Raw genomic sequence first — 9642 nt, 5'->3', positions numbered from 1 at the left:
AACAGTGTATGAAAACCTTGTGAAGACTTACAGAAAACGTTTGACCTGTGTCATTGCCAACAAAGGGTATATAACAAAGTATTGAGAAACTTTTGTTATTGACCAAATACTTATTTTCCACCATAATTTGCAAATAAATTCATTAAAAATCCTACAATGTGATTTTCTGGATTTTTCTTCTCATTTTGTCTGTCATAGTTGACGTGTACCTATGAAGAAAATTACAGGCCTCTCTCATCTTTTTAAGTGGGAGAACTTGCACAATTGGTGGCTGACTAAATTATTTTTCCCCCCACTGTATACAGTTGAAGTTGGAAGTTTACATACACCTTAGCCAAATATATTTAAACTCAGTTTTTCACAATTCCTGACATTTAGTCCTAGTAAAAATGCCCTGTCTTAGGTCAGTTAGGATCACCACTTTATTTAAGAATGTGAAATGTCAGAATAATAGTAGAGAGAATTATTTATTTCAGCTTTTATTTCTTTCATCACATTCCCAGTGGGTCAGAAGTTTACATACACTCAATTAGTATTTGGTAGCATTGCCTTTAAATTGTTTAACTTGGGTCAAACGTTTTGGGTAGCCTTCCACAAGCTTCCCACAATAAGTTGGGTGAATTTTGGCCCATTCCTCCTGACAGAGCTGGTGTAACTGAGTCAGGTTTGTAGGCCTCCTTGTTCGCACACGCTTTTCAGTTCTGCCCACACATTTTCTATAGGATTGAGGTCAGGACTTTGTGATGGCCACTCCAATACCTTGACTTTGTTGTCCTTAAGCCATTTTGCCACAACTTTGGAAGTATGCTTGGGGTCATTGTCCATTTGGAAGACCCATTTGCAACCAAGCTTTAACTTCCTGACTGATGTCTTGAGATGTTGCTTCAATATATCCACATAATTTTCCTTCCTCATGAAGCCATCTATTTTGTGAAGTTGACCAGTCCCTCCTGCAGCAAAGCACCCCCACAGCATGATGCTGCCTCCCCCGTGCTTCACGGTTGGGATGGTGTTCTTCGGCTTGCAAGCAACCCCCTTTTTCCTCCAAACATAACAATGGTCGTTATGGCCAAACAGTTCTATTTTTGTTTCATCAGACCAGAGGACATTTAATAAAACAAATATATAAATAAAAATAAAAAAATAAACCCGCACACTGCTCTTGCTAGTATCACTTATAATCTTATAGAGAATCAAAAACAAAAAAACAAACAAGCAATACATCCTCATGAGTAGCTTAGCTATAGCTAGCTAGGTCAACCAATACATCATAATGAGTAGCTTAGCTATAGCTGGCTAGGTCAACCAATACATCATCATGAGTAGCTTAGCTATAGCTAGCTAGGTCAACCAATACATCATCATGAGTAGCTTAGCTATAGCTAGCTAGGTCAACCAATACATCATCATGAGTAGCTTAGCTATAGCTAGCTAGGTCAACCAATACATCATCATGAGTAGCTTAGCTATAGCTAGCTAGGTCAACCAATACATCATCATGAGTAGCTTAGCTGTAGCTAGCTAGGTCAACCAATACATCATCATGACTAGCTTAGCTGTAGCTAGCTAGGTCAACCAATACATCATCATGAGTAGCTTAGCTGTAGCTAGCTAGGTCAACCAATACATCATCATGAGTAGCTTAGCTATAGCTGGCTAGGTCAACCAATACAGCATCATAAGTAGCTTAGCTATAGCTAGCTAGGTCAACCAATACATCATCATGAGTAGCTTAGCTATAGTTGGCTAGGTCAACCAATGGAGGCCATGTCTTTAAGTGCATGCATCCTCCAAAGATGGAGAGGGTGGTCAGGTTGATGAAAATGGAGTCGTGTAGTCACTGGAATTCTCCTCCTTCACAATGTAATGCACCCACTTGGGTGATGCCTCAGCAGCGCCAGAAAGCTCACAGAACACAGTTCAGAGTAGTAGCCAGTCATCCTTTGCCTCAGCACTTGTCGTAGTAAATATTAAAATGTTATAGCTTGGTCTGACTAAAATCTTGTGCATGACCCATTTTAATGTTAGGAGCTTGTTTTCAATCAATGCTGTTCCTATGCAAGAACAATGGACAGAGCCAATATCTTCTCAAGGACAACACCCACGCCACAGGCCACAATCTGGTTGCTCCCCACGAGACTTTCCTTTGAAAACATACACACATTCACACACACATCTCCATGCATACGCACACTCATCCTCATGCCTCACGAGTTACGCACACACACAAACTGCACTTCTTTCTACTGGTCGGGTGCCAAGGGCAGAGGACTCTGCCGTGCACAAAATGGGGCTTCTACTCTGGACAGAGCAGACCCGCCTCCTATGCCTCCGGAACCAATCAAGGGACTAGAAGAAGGACCCCTTCCTTTGTGTTGCATTGTATAAAGTAATGCTGAAAACTCTGTTTTTGATCCCTTTTCAACTGTCTCCATAAGAGGCAACTGAATGGGTCCATGCATGTAGCTTGAGCAGTACCAGCTATCTCTGTTGTTTAATAAACTGCCTTTTGCTTAAGCATATTTCTCTCTGTCTAGCGTCGTTGGTTTGTACTTCCTCTCCTTATGGTTACACCAACACACTGCATTCCTCTACTGAATCTCTCCTCTCAGGATTCAGGTGACTCTTCAATTGATACATGCTCAGGCCTACGGTACACTCAAGTTTACTCCAAGTACGTTGTTCCAATTGCTAGCTACTTAGCTAGCTAATGTTAGCCCAAAACAATAACACGAAAGGCAACTGGGTGGGGCTACAGATGATCCTTTCCAGTTCATATGAAGTCGTAACTGATGGTGTATTCAAGACAACAGGGAACTCTGGAGAAAAAAAACGTGCTCCGACCGGGGAAAATAGTTTTGAATGGTTATCCAACTCAGAAACTCGAGCTCCGACCTGAAAATCACTGACGTCACAACTTTTCCCAATCTGAGCTCGTTTTGTTTTCGAATTCCTTGAACACACCAAAATAAGTACATTTCGGCCATGTCATACAGATGTAGGATCTTAATTTGATCACTATTTTGTTGCTGAAAATTTTTCTGCAAAGCAGAAATGCAAACTTGCAGTGTATTTGAGTTTTTAAAAAGCTTCCAAAGTTTATAAATTCCACTTTGAAATTTCTGATTTAATTTGCCCTAATGAAGAATGTATCATACCCTACAAAACTGTCCATTAATTATAATCCACATAATAATTCACATATCCTGTTACTGCAGGATTATTTTCCTGCTGTAGCAAACTAGCTAAAATGTAGATCCTACATCTGTACTGCATACATTTTACTAAACAGTACATGCTAAATAGTACCTAGTACGATTAGTACAAAGTATGCAGTTTAAGTAAGTAGTAGGCAAGCCAGATTTCGGACACAGACAGTGTTTCACCATAACAAAGCCCCTCAATATAATTTAAATGACCCACAATATGAATTAAAAATTGTTATGAAATCACAGATACAATATAAACCATGTTCTCAATTAATATCATAAATAGAATATAAAAAAACCCATGTCAAAAATAATGTTCATAGAAAAATAAATGAATGAGCCAACTAGCCAAATGGCTATTGAATCTGACACTAAAACGGATTCATAGACAAAAACCCGCACACACATTTCATATTGAATCCCCATACCTGGATCACAGCGCAAAAGGAAATGGGACATCAGGGCACCAGGGCTGGACGTCATACAGGCTATACATATGCTGTGTCTTCTCTGTCAGAAGAGGAAAACGAAACTGAACCAACGGTAGCTAGCCACTAACGAGGCACTAACGTTAGCCTGCTAGCTAGCTATGTTATGTTCCCCTGCAAGAAACCAAAAGTTGTCGATCAAACAAAAGGGGAAACTAACAAAGAGTCACCAACAACAACCAAAACTAAATCAAATCAAATCAAATTTGATTTGTCACACGCGCCGAATACAACAGGTGTAGACCTTACCGTGAAATGCTTACTTACAAGCCCTTAACAATGCAGTTCAAGAAATAGAGTTCAGAAAAGATTTACTAAATAAACGAAATAGTACAAAATGTAATACAAAGTAACACAATAAAATAACAATAACAAGGCTATATACAGGGGGTACCGGTACCCATTCATTGTGTGGGGGTACAGGTTAGTCGAGGTAATTTGTACACATAGGTAGGGTAAAGTGACTATGCATGTGGGGGTCAATGTAAATAGTCTGGGTGCCCATTAATTGTTCAGCAGTCTCATGTCTTGGGGGTAGAAGTTGTTAAGGAGCCTTTTGGACCTAGACTTGGCGCTCCGGTACCGCTTGCCGTGCGGTAGCAGAGAGAACAGTCTGTGAGTTGGGTGACAGGAGTCTTTGACAATTTTTTGGGCCTTCCTCTGACACCGCCTGGTATACAGGTCCTGAATGGCAGGAAGCTTGCCCCCAGTGATGTACTGGGCCGTACGCATTACCCTCTGTAGCGCCTTACGGTCAAATGCCGAGCAGATGCCACACCAGGCGGTGATGCAACCGGTCAGGATGCTCTCGATGGTGCAGCTGTATAACTTTTTGAGGATCTGGGGATGCATGCCAAATCTTTTCAGTCTCCTGAGGGGGAAAAGGTTTTGTCGTGCCCTCTTCACGACTGTCTTGGTGTGTTTGGACCATGATAGTTTGTTGGTGATGTGGACACCAAGGAACTTGAAACTCTCGACCCGCTCCACTACAGACCCGTTGATGTTAATGGGGGCATGTTCGGCCCTCCTTTTCCTAGAGTCCACGATCAGCTCCTTTGTCTTGCTCACATTGAGGAAGAGGTTGTTGTCCTGGCACCACACTGCCAGGTTTCTGACCTCCTCCCTATAGGCTGTCTCATCGTTGTCGGTGATCAGGCCTACCACTGTTGTGTCGTCAGCATACTTAATGATGGTGTTGGAGTCGTGCTTGGCCACGCAGTCGTGGGTGAACAGGGAATACAGGAGGGGACTAAGCACGCACCCCTGAGGGGCCCCAGTGTTAAGGATCAGAGTGGCGGATGTGTTGTTACCTACCCTTACCACCTGTACTGCATCATCTGTGGATCTGTTGGGGCGGTATGCGAATTGGAGTGGGTCTAGGGTTTCCGGGATGATGGTGTTGATATGAGTCATGACCAGCCTTTCAAAGCACTTCATGGCTACCGACGTGAGTGCTACAGTGTGGTAGTCATTTAGGCAGGTTACCTTCGCCTTCTTGGGCACAGAGACTATGGTGCTGCTTGAAACATGTAGGTATCACAGACTCGGTCAGGGAGAGGTTCACCCTTTAGCCACACACACACACACACACACACACACACACCAGAGCTGTTGAACCAAAAGATAATGAGGTGACATATTTAGCGTTTTACCATTATCCCGACATTTGCCACTGCCAAACCTTTGTTTGGTTAGTAGGCTAGTGACAGCTCAAACCAGTGTTTGGTTAATAGGCTAGTGACAACTCAAACCAGTGTTTGGTTAATAGGCTAGTGACAACTCAAACCATTGTTTGGTTTATAGGCTAGTGACAACTCAAACCTTTGTTTGGTTTATACAGTGGGGAAAAAAAGTATTTAGTCAGCCACCAATTGTGCAAGTTCTCCCACTTGAAAAGATGAGAGAGGCCTGTAATTTTCATCATAGGTACACGTCAACTATGACAGACAAAATGAGGAGAAAAATTCCAGAAAATCACATTGTAGGATTTTTTATGAATTTATTTGCAAATTATGGTGGAAAATAAGTATTTGGTCAATAACAAAAGTTTCTCAATTCTTTGTTATATACCCTTTGTTGGCAATGACACAGGTCAAACGTTTTCTGTAAGTCTTCACAAGGTTTTCACACACTGTTGCTGTTATTTTGGCCCATTCCTCCAAGCAGATCTCCTCTAGAGCAGTGATGTTTTGGGGCTGTCACTGGGCAACACGGACTTTCAACTCCCTCCAAAGATTTTCTATGGGGTTGAGATCTGGAGACTGGCTAAGCCACTCCAGGACCTTGAAATGTTTCTTACGAAGCCACTCCTTCGTTGCCCAGGCGGTGTGTTTGGGATCATTGTCATGCTGAAAGACCCAGCCACGTTTCATCTTCAATGCCCTTGCTGATGGAAGGAGGTTTTCACTCAAAATCTCACGATACATGGCCCCATTCATTCTTTCCTTTACACGGATCAGTCATCCTGGTCCCTTTGCAGAAAAACAGCCCCAAAGCATGATGTTTCCACCCCCATGCTTCACAGTAGGTATGGTGTTCTTTGGATGCAACTCAGCATTCTTTGTCCTCCAAACACGACGAGTTGAGTTTTTACCAAAAAGTTCTGTTTTGGTTTCATCTGACCATATGACATTCTCCCAATCCTCTTCTGGATCATCCAAATGCACTCTAGCAAACTTCAGACGGGCCTGGACATGTACTGGCTTAAGCAGGGGGACACGTCTGGCACTGCAGGATTTGAGTCCCTGGCGGCGTAGTGTGTTACTGATGGTAGGCTTTGTTACTTTGGTCCCAGCTCTCTGCAGGTCATTCACTAGGTCCCCCCGTGTGGTTCTGGGATTTTTGCTCACCGTTCTTGTGATCATTTTGACCCCACGGGGTGAGATCTTGCATGGAGCCCCAGATCGAGGGAGATTATCAGTGGTCTTGTATGTCTTCCATTTCCTAATAATTGCTCCCACAGTTGATTTCTTCAAACCAAGCTGCTTGTTTGGTTTATAGGCTAGTGACAACTCAAAAGTCACACCATCCATGATTTTGGATTTAATTGAAATACACAACTATGATATGAAAAAACACATTTTAAATCTGCAAAGTCACAAATCTGACAAAGATTCCTCTGAATCTAAACATTGTCCTTAAAGGCTTTTCTGTTCTTTTCCAAGTTGCAAATCCACTCACCTCTTTGAATTTGCAAGAGTGGTTCTACAGCTGAGTTTGTCCTCAGATCTGAAGTCAGTGATGAAGTCTGTCTCTCCCTCCTCTATATCTGTTTTTCTCTACAACCAGGGATGGTCTTTTATACAGAACAGCTGAGTTTCTGACTACGACAAACTTTCCGGAAAACATTCCTAAAGCTAGAGTCACATTTTACACTATTGGGAATTAGCCTATATTGATAGAGCTAAAGTAAAATGTTTCTTACAGAATAAATATGGAAAGTATATGCATAACCATGGTAGCAATCAAAAAGGGAACAGTTGGAGATTATGGGAAAATGATTAGACTAAAGGTGAGGACAACACAGTTAAGACTGATTACAAACATTACACTGTTGATTTTATATGCATTTTACATTTACTGTTTTTCGCTGTGTTTTTTGATAGCAAAATCTGAAAATACTCTGCATACATTCAGAAAAGTTTTTGTGAAAAAAAGTTTCCCTTAGCTGTAGGGCATTTGACCAATTCTGCTGTAATTATACCAGACCAGACAATGCTTGGACACCAAGTTAAGTTGTAGTGACCTGGTTTGACTTTCTGGTTCATAAAAGTTTTACAACCCAAATTATCATATGAAAACACTGGGGTCCGAAATGATTGACGCCCTTAATAAAGATTAGCAATAATAACTTTGTAAAATAAATCATTTTAATACTGATCTATATTATTTTACATTGATACAATTGCTCAGAGAAAGAGATTTTGTTGAACAGGTCATATGTTTGTCTCTCAAAGGATAGGGGTCAAAATGATTGACACCCCTAAAGATTCCTATAAATGAAGTAGTCAAAAGGTTAGTATTTGGTCCTATATTCCCACCACACAATGAGACTACATCAAGCGCGTGACCCTACAAACTTGTTGGACGCATTTGCAGTTAGTTTTAGTTGTGTTTCAAATTATTTTGTGCCCAATAGAAATGAATGGTAAATAATGTATTGTGTAATTTTGTAGTCACTTTTATTGTAAATAAGAATAGAATATGTTTCTAAACACTTCTACATTAATGTGGATGCTACCATGATTACGGATAATCCTGAATGAATCATGAATAATGATGAGTGAGAAAGTTACATAAGGGTCAAAGATCATACCCCCAAGACATGCTAATCTCCCCTGTTATTGGCAATGGTTAATACCACTTACAATTATGTGAAGATGTTTCACACAACTAAAGAGCCATGTACAAAAAAAACCCAGATAACTGACGTTAAACTAGGACAAAGTTCACTAGTTGGTGTTATCACTAATAATGTTGCTGTTTCTCATGGAGAATAATTTCACGTTATTGACCACTGCACAACAACACTGTCTTTAATATGCCATTTAGCAGACGCTTTTATCCAAAGCGACTTACAGTCATGTGTGCATACATTTTTACGTATGGGTGGTCCCGGGGATCGAACCCACTACCCTGGCGTTACAAGCGCCATGCTCTACCAATTGAGCTACAGAGGACTCTGTAAAAGGAGTGGGGTATTTCTTCGGAACAGGAACGTAGGATGCTTCAATAGTATGTGTATTAGTCAACTATATTCTGGGTCGTAAACATTTACATTGTATTGACAGTTCTGTGAAACAGAAACTATTAGTAGCTTAGAAGAAACGGTAGACACTTGTGGGTTGGCTAAGGAGTGGCGTCTCTGAGGGGTCTTTGGCCTGGTTTGCTAACTACCTCTCTCAAAGAGTTCATTGTGTAAAGTCAGAACATCTGGTGTCTCAACCACTGCTTGTCACCAAGGGAGTACCCCAAGGCTTGATCCTAGGCCCCACGCTCTGCTCAATTTACATCAACAACATAGCTCAGGCAGTAGGAAGCTCTCTCATCTATGCATATGCAGATGATAGTCTTGTACTCAGCTTGCCCCTTCACGGATTTTGTGTTAAACGCTCTACAACAAAGCTTTCTTAGTGTCCAACAAGCTTTCTCTATCCTTAACCTTGTTTTGTGTGTGGCGGGTGGGGGGGTTTAACTATACTTGAGGGGACAAGAAGTCCCCACAAGAATAGTAAACTAATAAAAATTAGACCAACTGGGGTCATTTTGTTAGTCCCCACAAGTTCAAATGCTATTTCTAAGGGGTTTAGGGTTAAGGTTAGAATTAGTGTTAGAATTAGGTTTAGGAGCTAGGGTTAGTTTTTCAGGTTAAGGTACGGGTTACAGAAAATAGGGTTTTGAATGGGACTGAATTGTTTGTCCACACAAGGTTAGTTGTACAAGACTCTCTCTCTCTGTGTGTGTGTGTGTGTGTGTGTGTGTGTGTGTGTGTGTGTGTGTGTGTGTGTGTGTGTGTGTGTGTGTGTGTGTGGAGAGAGCCTGGGTTTGGTTATTACAGAATGCATTGGCATGTAGGTCACAAGCAAATTACATATTGGATCAAAACTTTCCATATGACTTCTCTTCAACAGTAAAAAAAAAAAAAAAAGCATACTTGCAGGTCAACATTTTGGGTATGATCTCGTCTCTCAGAACTGCAAACAAAACAACAACATAAGAACGGGGGTGGAGGCAAAAGGGGAGAGATGGAGAGATCATGGAGATGTTGTAGAAACTCCCTGTTCTGGGTAAACAACAACAGCTCCTTAAACACACCCACAGACACACTCTTGACCTGAGAGGGAAGAGACGGGAAAGTGGGAGAGATGGACAGAAAGATAATGTTGAGTGATGGTGTAAAACTCCCTGCCATTCCGGGTGCTACATCACTCACCTGGTCTTGTGCT

The sequence above is a fragment of the Coregonus lavaretus genome, assembly GCF_964263955.1.
Source record: "Coregonus lavaretus genome assembly, contig: HAP1_SCAFFOLD_597, whole genome shotgun sequence".
Lineage (NCBI taxonomy): Eukaryota > Metazoa > Chordata > Actinopteri > Salmoniformes > Salmonidae > Coregonus > Coregonus lavaretus.
This window is presented reverse-complemented; position numbering follows the sequence as displayed.